General features: G+C 38.0%; 1 non-coding gene across 1 annotated transcript; it reads left to right on the top strand.

Moving 5' to 3' along the window:
• The first annotated feature begins 4,629 nt into the window (after positions 1-4,629).
• Positions 4,630-4,736, top strand: LOC148552936 (small nucleolar RNA R71). The gene has a single exon (XR_015892964.1). It is a non-coding gene; the product is annotated as a small nucleolar RNA R71 (small nucleolar RNA).
• Positions 4,737-12,150: the final 7,414 nt, after the last annotated feature.

The following is a 12,150-nucleotide window of genomic DNA, read 5'->3' on the forward strand; positions in this document are numbered from 1 at the left end:
TAGCTTGACGGTTAACTCTCTCAGTCGAGTCTGTATTTTGTCTTAGGCCCTTCCTTTATATCACCCAAATAGTGCTTGAGCCTTTGTCCGTTTACAGTGAAGGTCTCCTATGATTTTTCTTCCATAATTTCTATATGTCCATGAAAGAACGAAACTCTCACGCGATCTAGAATTTTCTAAAAATAAATTTCCGTTCTAAGTATAGCTTCTAGACCGACAAGAATTCCTTCGTTACAAAAGTTTTGTTTGTCACTTAAGCAAACCAATAAAATTGATAACCGAGTATTTAAACCTCGGGTCGTCTTCTCAAGGAATTGTAGGGAGATATGATTTATTATTAGCTATGGAAAAGGTAGAATTTTGTTTTGGGTTTTTAAAATAAGGAACAAGTAATGTAAAATAACAAGTCGTTAAAATAATAACTAATAAAGCTCTAGGCAAGGTATGAAAATCTGGAAGTCCTATCCTAGTTATCCTTATCGATGGTGATGAGAATTGAGTTTTAATCCCACTTAGTTAACCTTTATTAAAGCAAAGGAAAGTCAAGTGGACTAATTAGTTTGATCCTCAAGTCCTAGTCAATTCCTAAGAAAGGACTAGAGTTATTGGAATTCAATTCAATTAGCAAAAATAATAATTATCAATCACGATGAGTTTGATAACTCAAGAGTCTCCAATTAATCAATTAAATCTAAGAATATAAAAAGCTAAATAAGAATCATAATTCTGAAATACCTCAGTTTATATTAAATAGAAAATCAATCTAAACATAAAGAGTTCATAAACTAAATTGAGAAAATAAGTAAAAGGAACATTGAACCTGGAACTTGAAAGAAATTGTAAGTTGAAATAATAAGAAATCCTAAATCCTTTAAGAGGAATCCTAATCCTAAATCCTAAGAGAGAGGAGAGAACCTCTCTCTCTAAAAACTACATCTAAATTATGAAAAGTGAATAATGGAAGACATGTTAATGAATGGATGCATTTCCCCACTTTATAGCCTCTAATCTGTATTTTCTGGGCCGAAAACTAGGTTAAAAATAGCCCAGAAATCTCCCCCGGCGTATTTTGGTACGTACAGGTTGCGGGAAAGTGACGCGGAAGCGTCGTCCACGCGTTTGCGTGGATTGCGTTTCTGCCAAGCCACGCGTCCGCGTGATCCACGCGTTCGTGTCACCTGGCTTCGAGGCAAATATTGCAAATTATATATCGTTGTGAAGCCCCGGATGTTAGCTTTCCAACGCAACTAGAACCGTGTCATTTGAACCTCCATAGCTAAAGTTATGGTCGATTTAGTACCAAGAGGTCAGGCTGGACAGCTTTAGCAGTTCCTTCAGTTTCTTGTATTCCTTCCACTTTTGCATGCTTCCTTTCCATCCTCTAAGCCATTCCTGCCCTGTAATCTCTAAAAATACTTAACACACATATCAAGGCATCGAATGGTAATAAGAGAGAATTAAACATATCAAAATTAAGACTAAAGAAGCATGTTTTCAATCATAGCACAAAATCAGGAAGGAAAACGTAAACTCATGCAAATCATATGAATAAGTGTATGAAAGATTGAAAAAATCCACTCAATTGAGCACAAGATAATCCATAAAATAGTGGTTTATCAGTCCATAAGGAGAAACTTTAGTGATACGAAAAGGGCCTGACCACCTTGATCTTAATTTCCCAGGGAACAGTTTCATTCAGGAGTTGTAAAGTAGCACTCTTTGTCCTTCCTCAAAGCTTCTTGGTGCCATCTTCAGGTCATGTCTTTCCTTTGCCTTTTTCTTGTACATTTTGGCATTTTCATAGGCTTGGAATCTGAATTCTTCTAATTCTTGCAGTTACAAGAGTCTCTTTTCATTAAATAGTTCTCTGCTCACCTAACCATCATAACAAGACAAAAGGAGTGAGTACTAACAGGTGGTGGCAAGAGAACAATTAATATTTAAAACTAAAACTTTGACTATCATTCCTCATGCTAGTTTAATCAACCGTGATTCTTTTTGGTGCCACCTTATATAGTCTTTGAGGACACCAAACTTAGTGTTTGGTCATATGGTTCAAAATATCACTTTTTTTGCTTAAACCATCATGAGAAAAACTTTATTTTGCTATTTCTAAACATGAACTAAAATATAACCATGGTTGCACTTTCATGACTTTCAAGACTCAAGAAAACGTGACTCTCATGACTTGTTTTGCAATATATAGAACACCAAACTTAATGTTTGGCTATATATTCCAGGAAATAAATGTCAAACTGGCACTACGATCATTATTATTAAAAGGTGTCCTAGTGTGCCTATAGGCACACCAAACTTAGAATTGGATCATATGCTTCTCCATGTCATGGAAAATTGTCAAAATTGTCTTGAATTCATGCTAGAGCAACACTTGTTATTCATACTGAAGTATTAAAAACAAGGAAAATTAAATAATAGGTTGCCTCCCATGGAGCGCTTCTTTAGCGTCACTAGCTTGACAGTTGGTCTTTGTCATGGTGGATTGTAGTGCCTCGGGTCTTCTCCCCTCACAGTGAAGCAGTCTCCACTTGATTCCTTGATGATCTCTACATGCTCTAGGGAGAGGACCTTTCTGATGGTGAACATTTGAGGTAATTGCGATGGAATGGTTGGAAGATGGGGTGGGAGTGGTGGATTGTGGATTGATATCACCTTGTCTCCAGAGGAGAAACCTTCTGTAGGTACCTTCTTGTTTCTCCATCCTCGTGGAAATTTCTTCACAACTCCTTCCTCTTCTTTCAGTGGTGCTCTAGTGATTATTGTGTTAGGAAGTTCCTTGTTAGCTGCTCCTCTCAACTCTTGTGGCTTTGTCTCTTCCTTGGACTCCATTGGTTGCTTCTTCTTTTGAGCTTCTTATTTATCCATCAAGGAAAGATCCAGATGCTGGCCCTGTGGTTCATTGCTGTTCTCCTTCAGGAGACTCTCAATGTGCTCTTCCTTTAATTCCTTGCTCCTTTGCTCAGATTCGTACACGGGCCTGAAGGCCTGGAAAGTCAGCTGCTCATCATGTATTCTCAGTATCAACTCTCCTTATTCTACATCAATGAGAGCTCAACCAGTAGCTAGAAATAGTCTCCCCAGAATAATGGGATGTGTGTAACTTTCCTCCATGTCCAGAACAACAAAGTCTGTGGGGAGAAAGTAGTTTCCCACTTTCACCAACACATTTTCCACTATTCCTTCAGCCTACTTCTGAGTTTTATCAGCCAATTGTATGATTACATCCGTGGATCTCAGCTCATTGATTTGCAACTTCTTCATAAGGGATAGAGGCATCACATTTATGTTGGCACCTAAGTCGCAGAATCCTCTATCAATTTTTGTCTCTCCTATGGCACATGAAATATGAAAGCTCCCTGGATCTTTTTTCTTCATGAGTATGTCTTTCTTGATGAGAGAACTACATTCCTTGTTCATTGTCACTGTTTATCCCCCTTTTAAGGTTCCTTTCTTGGTCAACATTTCTTTCATGCACATGATGTACGTTGGCATCTGTTGTAGAATTTTGATGAAGGGGATGTTGACACTGAGTGATGCAAACATGTCTAAGAATCTTGAATATGACCTATCTTTCTCACTTCCCTTGAGTCTCTGTAGAAATGGTGCTTGTGGCACAAAGGCTTTGGGATATTCTTTCTCTTTTTGTTCCTTCCTCTTTTCAGGGTTAGCCGTTTCTTCTATATCCCTTACATTCGTCTTTGGTTCTCCCTCATCATGCTCTGAGTGTATGGAGCATTCTTCCTTCAGATCTTCTTCACTGCTTAGATTGATTGACTTGCATTCTTCCCACCTTACCTTCTTCATTTCCCCTCCTTGATTTTTCTCTGTATCACTTAGGAAACAATCAGTGGGCTTCGGAAATTGTAGTGAAAGATGTCCTACTTAAGATTCGAGATTCTTAAGAACCTTTCCTCGGCTTTTCATACTACCTCTCTCTTCTTCCCGGAATTTTTTTAGTTCTTCACACTCTTTGTTAAGGTTTGCAAGTATAGCTTCTATCCTGGCTATTCTGTCATCATCATATGGTGGTGGTTGGTTTGAATTTGGGTGTTGAGAATGGTTGTTGTGGCTTGGGTATGGTCTTTGGTTGAAGTTTTGGTGAGTGGGATTGTTGTACTGGTTTGGGTTATTGGGTCTGTGATCTTGGCCTAGATTTTGTTGGTTTTTCCACCCAAAGTTTGGGTGGTTCCTCCAACCAGAGTTATAGGTTTTAGAGTAAAGATGATTAGCTGGCCTAGATGAGTTTCCAAGGTAATTAGCTTCCTCCCAGTTAACTCCTTCTTCTGTCTCCAACTCTTCTTGGGGTGAGGGTTGAGTAATGATAGCTGCAGCCTGATTCTTCTCTATTTGCTTGGTCAATTCAGCCAGTTGCTTGGTAATCATCTTGTTCTGGGCCAAGATTGCATCCATATGGTTTAGTTCGAAGACTCTCCTATTATTGCTCCTATCTGAGGCATAAAAATACTCATTGTCAGCCACTATCTCTATAACATCAATGGCCTCTTCAATGGTCTTCTTCTTGTTTAGGGTACCTCCAGATGAGTGGTCTACAGCTTTCCTGGATTCACAATTCAGCCCTTCGTAGAAGATGTGAATTTGCACCCACTCATTAAACATATCAGGGGGCATTTCTTTGTCAAGTCTTTGAATCTCTCCCAGGCTTCATAAAGAGTTTTACCATCCTGTTGTCTGAATGTTTGCACTTCAGTTCTTAGCCTGTTTACTTTTTGTGGAGGGTAAAACCTTGTCAAGAATCTGCATATTACCTCTTTCCAGGTGGTCAAGCTTTCCTTGGGGAATAATTCTAGCCATTTTAATGCTTTGTCCCTCAAAGAGATGGAAACAGTAGCAATCTATAGGTGTCAGGATGAACACCATTAGATTTAACCGTGTCACATATCCTTTGGAATTTAGTGAGATGCTCATTAGGATCCTCTTGTGCACTTCCTCCAAAAGAACAGTTGTTTTGGACAAGAGTTATGAGCTGAGGCTTTAATTCAAAATTGTTAGCATGGATGGTTGGACTCTCAATGTTGCTACCACAATTTCCTGGATTTGGATTGATGTATGATCCCAGGACTCTCCTCTCTTGTCCAGCAAGGTTAGCTCCACCTCTTCTGGCATGATTTTTCACCTCTTCTTCATCATGGTTTTCCATGTCATCCTCCATGGTTATATCAAAATATTCCTCCTCTTCTTCTGCACCAAAAACCCTCTTTCCTTTTGCTTCCCTCCTTAATCTCAGGAAGGTTCTTTCCGGTTCACTATCAAAGGAAGTTGAAGTTTCCTTTCTCCTACCTGTCATACAATGAACAAGTACAAGAAACAGCAAGTGTAGAGTCTACTAAACATAGTATAGTTAGCTTGGTTAGAGCAATTTATCAAATAGTTAGTGGGTTAGCTTACAGGAGAGAAGAAAAGTAAGGTAAAATTAAAGAGAAATAACTAACAGAAAATTTGTAGAGAATAAAATGAACAAGTGAAATTAAATTGAAATTAATCAAAAGAAAAAGTAAAGCGCTCAATCTAGTTATCCTTCAATTTAGTAATTGTCAATACAAAACCAATCCCCGGCAACGGCGCCATAAACTTGATGCGTGGGAATTTGCCTCTCAACAAATTTCCTTCCGGCAAGTGCACCGGATTGTCGTCAAGTAAAAACACACTGTAGAGTGAGGTCGAATCCCACAGGGATTGGTAAATTGAGCAATATTAATTGGAGAATTATGCTAGTTGAGCTAAATCGGAATTGAAATTGAGATTTGCAAAAAAGTAAATTGGCAGAAAACGTAAATTGCAAGAAAGTAAATGATCAGAAATTAAATTGCTGGAAATTAAATGACAGAATCTTAAATTGCAAGAAATTAAATGGGAATGGGGAATTAGCATGAAATTAAAGACAGAGAGTAAATAGAATGGGTAGATCAGAGATGGAGATTCATTGGGTTTCAGGAGATACTGAATTCTCTAAATCAAATCATTTTCATCTCTTCCTCAATCAATGCATTCATTGACATTGCTTGGCAATCTTAGATGATTGGATCCCAATGTCTTGGCTCACCAATCTCTCTAAGCATGAACAATTGCCTAATGTCTTGATTTAATTGCTCATGGGAAGAGTTGAAGTTCGGTCACTGACTATACCACACAAATTCATAGATCAAAGTATTAGTAGGATTACATGTCACTATATCCATCCAACCCCCAATCTAATCCAATGTGAGGAAGCAATTTTAGCATGAACTCTTCATTCCTCTCTCGAGGCTCCGAAGAATTCCAATTTTGGATAGCTTCTCTCTCAAGACAACTATTCAGTTGAATCAAGACCGAAAGCTTTCTAACAAAATCAAGAGAAAAGAGAGAAGAAGAAGATGTAAACTACTATTGATCCATTGAATTACAATAGAGCTCCCTAACCCAATGAAAGGGGTTTAGTTATTCATGGATCTCAAAATGGAAATTAAAATTGAAAGACACATTCTGAAAATTAACAAATAGAGAATGAAAAATACAATAGAATGTAAAAGTGCTCCCCAAAGTAAAGTGAAAAAAAAGAAAAGTCCCTCTAACTTAAATTCTAAGCTATTTATACACTTTCTTCCATTGATCTTCAAGCTTTTTATTAGGCTTTTGGCCTTGATGGAGTTGGGTTAAAAATGGCTCCAATTAGTTTTCCTTGGTGTTGAGAAGAGATCTGTGTGAATTTTGAATCCTGATGCTTCATGTTTGAGTCAACGTTTGATGGCCAACGTTGACTCAAACACCATTTAGAACAAAACCAGACAAACCATAAAGCTTGCTGTCATTGGCGTTTGACTCAACGTTAAAGGGCCAACGTCAGCTAACCCACGCGTACGCGTGCCTTGCGCTTCCGTGCAAAAGGGTCAAAATTCTCATCCACGCGTACGCGTACGCGTGGATGCAAGATTTTCATTTTGAAGTTTTAAAAGGAATCAAGGGGACGTTGGCCTCAGTGTTGGACCCCAACGTTCCCTCCAACATTGGCATTTGCACACGTGCGTGTACCCTACGCTTACGCGTGCATTGGTATTTTTTTCATCCTCACGTACGCGTGCTTCACCCTTACGCGTGCATTGCCTTTTTTTCCATCCACGCATACGCGTCACTGACGCGTACGCGTCGATTCAAAATTCTCAACTCCAATTTCTAGGCTTGGCATCGCGGACGTTGGAGGCAGCATTTGAGGCAATGTTGGACCTCCAACGTTCGATTTTGGCACATATGCGTGACACACGCGTACACGTGGATGGTCAATTTTTGCCATTCCACGTGTTCGCGTGACGCACGCTTCCGCACGATATCAAAATTTGCTTTTTCACGCATACGCGTCATAGACGCGTATGCGTCACCCAAAAACCATTTAGCTCCAGAATTGAAGTTTTTATCACCACGTTGGGGAATGTGAGCATCAGTAGTGTTTTCAGAAAAGTGCTCTGTTACTCTTCCAACGGTTGAGGCAACGTTGGTGGTCCAACTTGGCCACCAACGTTGCTTCCTCTTCGTCTTTTCCATGCTCCTTCTTCAACCTTCCTCCATGCTTTTCTTCACCTATCATCAACAAATGAATGCATCAAAGTCTTGCTAAAGTCATGAGAATTCTAATCATTCTTAGCATACAAGTAATCATAGCATAAATCATCATGAAATTGTATCAAATTACTCATGGTTGAATGAATATAGGCATACATAAATTTCTACCCAATTTGCTTACTTATAGCTCAAGAAAGTGCATAAAACCTATTAAAAACAAGGAAAAGGGATAGTGAAACTAGCCTAAGATGCCCTGACATCAGTAAGCACCCAAATTTCCAATATTTGTCGGTAAAAACACAACACATTCTCATCAACCCATGTTTCTACATTTTCCCACACTTAGTTAACACACACTATCTTAAGCTAACCAAAGATTTAAATCATGTAATTAATTATTTTTCCGCTTAAGGCTAGTGATGTGGTAATATAAAGAACAAATAGGGATTAAAAAGGCTCAAAGTTGCAAACAAAGGTAAATAAAATGGTGGGCTATTTGGGATAAGTGAGCTAATAACAAATGATGGCCTCAATCATATGTATGCATGAATATACACTAAACAATGGACATATAGATTGGAACAAACCATAGATTGCAATCATAGAGAAGAAAACACACAAGAATAAAAATCATGGTTAAATAATGTAACCATATAATTAAGCTCAAAATCTCACAGGTTGTGTGTTCTTAGCTATAAACCATGTTCCAAATTACAATCTTCAAATAAGTTTAACACAAATTTTAATTTGAATTAGTGAAATATTATAAAATAGGGTCCTGAAAAAGAACTTATCACTCCAACCAAGTAGTGGTAGAAGAACATTCACAAAATCAAGCAAACATGTAATCAAACATGCAAATGCAACAACTAATTTAACAAGGAAAATTAGACATTGGTGTTGAAATAGGAAATAACTAACCCACAGAAGTCGGTATCGACATCCCCACACTTAAAGATTACACCGTCCTCGGTGCATGCTGAGATGTGCAAGTGGACGGGTTGCTACACTGACGCTTTTCTCTCCAAAGAATGTGCGCAGGGACTTGTTTGACACCCCATATAGAAGTTCTTCCTTTTTCTTCTTGATGCTCATCTTGAAAGAAGAGAAAAGGGAAGAAAAGTAACCCATAAATAAAGATAAGAAAGCAAATAAAATATGAGTGGGTTAATGCCAAATAATGAGGGTCTCAGCTACATGGTAGCTACAACATGCAAGTGAGAAAATAGTAGAAGTAAATGGCATATCAATAGTGCAAAAATTGCAACAATGGGGGAGAGAGTGTCGGTAATGCAAGATAGTATAAGTGCATATCAATGCAAATGGAATGCAAGTATCATGAAAGATTAGCATTGACTTATGAATAATAATATCCAATTAGAATAAAACAAGTCATGAATCACCGGAATAATGCAAGAGATATTCAACAGTTGAGCAAGAAAATTCAACACCGAAGAAAAAGTATCAAATTTAGAAAAGAAAATGAAAACATGCACAAAATTAAAATGCAGTGAGTGAAAGTATGCAAATACAATAAGAAAAATAGAATGAAAGAGAATAAGGATGAGAAGATAAAGAAACGAAGAAGAAGAAAGTAAGAAAAGAGGAGGAAAGAAGGAGAAAGGAGAGAAGAAAGGAGTAAGAAATGAAAAATAAAATGCGACGCGCACGCGTGCAGGGTTTATAGGGCAGGAATGGCTTAGAAGATAGAAAGGAAGCGTACAAAAGTGGAAGGAATACAAGAAATTGAAGGAATTGCTAAGCTGTCAAGCCTGACCTCTTCGTACTAAATCAATCATAACTTGAGCTACAGAGGTCCGAATGAGGCGGTTTCAGTTGCGTTGAAAAGCTAACATCCGGGGCTTCAAAATAATATGCAATTTGCCATAGTTGCCATGCTGTTAGGCAACGCGCACGCGTGATGTACACGTACGTGTGACACGCGTAGAAGACCATCGACGCGTACGCGTGACATGCGCTACGTGCAGAAATTGCAGAAGTCACTGGGGGCGATTTCTGGGCTCCTTTTGGCCTAGTTCCAATCCTGAAAACACATAATAGAGGCTGCAGAGTGGGAGAATCATAGACACAACTTTCATTCACATAATTTTAGGTTTTAGATGTAGTTTTCTACAGAGAGAGGTGCCTCTAGTTTTAGGATTCTTAGTTTTATTCCTTTTCAATTTCTGAATTCTACCTTATTTCAATTTAGCTTCTCTTCTACTTTTCTTTGTCTTAGCATTCTAGTTTATTTATTTACGTTATTGATTACTTTGTGTTGCTACTTTAGTTTATGAATTCTCATGTTAGATTTGATTTTCTATTTAATGCAATTTGAGGTATTTCATATTTATGATTGCTTTCTTCAATTTATGTTATTGATGCTTTCAATTGGTTGTTTGGATCTTTTTATCTCTTATTACTTTTCTCTGCTTTTATGTTGTGCCTTCGAAGTATTTGATAAAATGCTTGGTAGGATTTTAATTTAGATTTTTCTCCTTTTGGCTTTCGTTGAGTAATTGGTGAGTCTTGAGTTATCAAACTCTTTTATTGATTGATAATTGAAAGTTGCTAGTTGATTTGGATCCCTCTAAAGCTAGTCTTTCCTTAGGAGTTGACTAGGACTTGAGGAATCAAATTGATTCATCCACTTGACTTTACTTCATAGTTAGAGGTTAACTAAGTGGGAGCAACAGACAATTGATGTCACAATTGATAAGGATAGCTAGGATAAGACTTCTAATTCTCATACCTTGCCAAGATCTTTCTTAGCTATTAGTTTACTTTCTTGCAATTTACTTTCCTTGTTCCTTATTCAAAATCCCAAAAAGATACTTTTTCATAACCAATAATAACTACACCTCCCTGTAATTCCTTGAAAGACGACCCGAGGTTTAATACTTCGGTTAATTTTATTGGATTTGCTTAAGTGAAAAACAAATTTTTGTATGAAAGGAGTCTTTGTTGGTTTAGAAACTATACTAGCAACGAGAATTCATTGAGGAATTCTAAACCGTCAAAAATCCGTTCATCACACCCTACTACACAGAGTTTTACGCTTAAGTCGTAGAACAGGGGTAGAGTGGTGTTATGGACCTCTAATCAGTTAAAACATACATATAATAGTGAATAGAGATAATATACTAGGAGCTTTGAAAAACGGGTAAAACAAAATCGCGAAATAAAAAGCGCAACGCTCAAGAAAATCGAGTTACTTGTGTGCTAAGAAACCTAAAAGTTAAGGATTAGAATAAGCGACAGAGTAAAAGAAGGCCAAGAATACAACATAACTAGCTCCTGACTCAGCCTATGAAGCCAAGGCTGGACGGAGGATATGTATATACATATATAGGTATCCCAAAATACACAAAATACAAAATAAGATCCTATCTCTTCATCAACCTCTATGAGGAGTATAATAAGCAAGTTTCTTGGCGAGCAAGCTAGATACATAAGTACATATATATACAATCATAAAACCCAAAACAACTCGGGGACTACTCCACTTCAAGATCTAGACGCCTAGCGAGGAGCCTCTCACATGCATCTGAAAACAACAACACAGTATGGGATGAGAACCGGAGGTTCTCAGCATGGTAAAGGTGCCACGCGTATAAGAAATAAGGTCCTGGGAATGCCAGATGCAATCCTAGAACTCTGTCATTTAGTTATCAAACTTAATTTCTAAACAGAAGCCATAAATAGGGGTAGGTAACCTAAACATTCCTGAACTTATTCACTTTTTAAACCTAACATAACTCCAACCCATTTCACCCTTCCTATGTTCCTCCGTCATCCATAATTCAGCAGAGACAAGCAACCAAACAAGTTCACACACACAAAATAAGCAGATAGTGCAAGTAGCAAGTATAACAGGTAGCAGGATGTATATATTCAATTAGGAAATCCCAAGTAATGCATAGCAATCAAGACAAACAAATGCATATGATGCATGCCTGTCCTATAGCTGATGAGGCTCATTTGTCGGTTATCCAGCCAACACGACAAGTCCAAAAACCTTAGACTATCCCCCGTCACATATCTACATGAGTCTATGCATAGATTTCACATTCAATCATCATTCAAATCACTCAATGGGGGCTATCCATACCCGGGAATTTATACGTGCCCGGTCACCCTTACGACGTAGGGTCAACAGAGTATGGAGATTCAACCTGGAACACATGGTGGCAAGCCACGGTTCTTACCCAGGAAAACTCGTATCTTAGAAATCATCATTCATAAGCCATTTCATTTTCATAATCATTATGTAATCATTTATCAAGACCATGGCACCAGAACTTCATTTCCCATTTACATCTCTTCTTTATAACTCATCATATTTACCTCTTTCTTCATCCTCAAGTTACCTTATTGTCCTAGAATCAACTAGCTACTAGACTTAGTACTACATCTTAAGCCTAAAAGGAAGAAAATGGAGGTTTAGAAGTGAAAACCTGGTTTAAAACGCCAAAAATCCAGTTTTGCAGCAAACAGAGGCCACACGTGCGCGTGGACCACACGTACACGTGGAAGTGTGAAAAATTAGCATGCGCACGCATCTTCTTCCATGCGTACGCG

Source organism: Arachis ipaensis, chromosome B7, assembly GCF_059453495.1.
Source record: "Arachis ipaensis isolate K30076 ecotype BB chromosome B7, ASM5945349v1, whole genome shotgun sequence".
NCBI classification, from domain to species: domain Eukaryota; kingdom Viridiplantae; phylum Streptophyta; class Magnoliopsida; order Fabales; family Fabaceae; genus Arachis; species Arachis ipaensis.